Below are 265 nucleotides of genomic sequence, written 5' to 3'. Positions count from 1 at the left end.
GGCCCCCAGCCTGTGGCTTGGCCAGCCTGGTGAGGGGAGCTGTGCCATGCTGTGCCATGCCTTGCCAGGCTGGAGCAGAGGCCCAGCCTGCCCCGTTTGTGCCAAGCAGTGGCTGTGCAGGTGACTGGGCTCAGTCACACCGTGGCTGGCTGTGAGCTGCCTGCCAAGCGAGAGATGGGGACCAATACCACACACGCTGCCCGAGCAGGGCTGGCACCTCCGGGCTGCTCACACCTCCTGCCACAGGGCTGCCACGAGGTGCCCT

This window comes from Geospiza fortis, unplaced genomic scaffold, assembly GCF_000277835.1.
Source record: "Geospiza fortis unplaced genomic scaffold, GeoFor_1.0 scaffold55, whole genome shotgun sequence".
NCBI lineage: Eukaryota > Metazoa > Chordata > Aves > Passeriformes > Thraupidae > Geospiza > Geospiza fortis.
The sequence above is the reverse complement of the archived record's forward strand: the minus strand, read 5'-3'. Positions refer to the sequence as shown.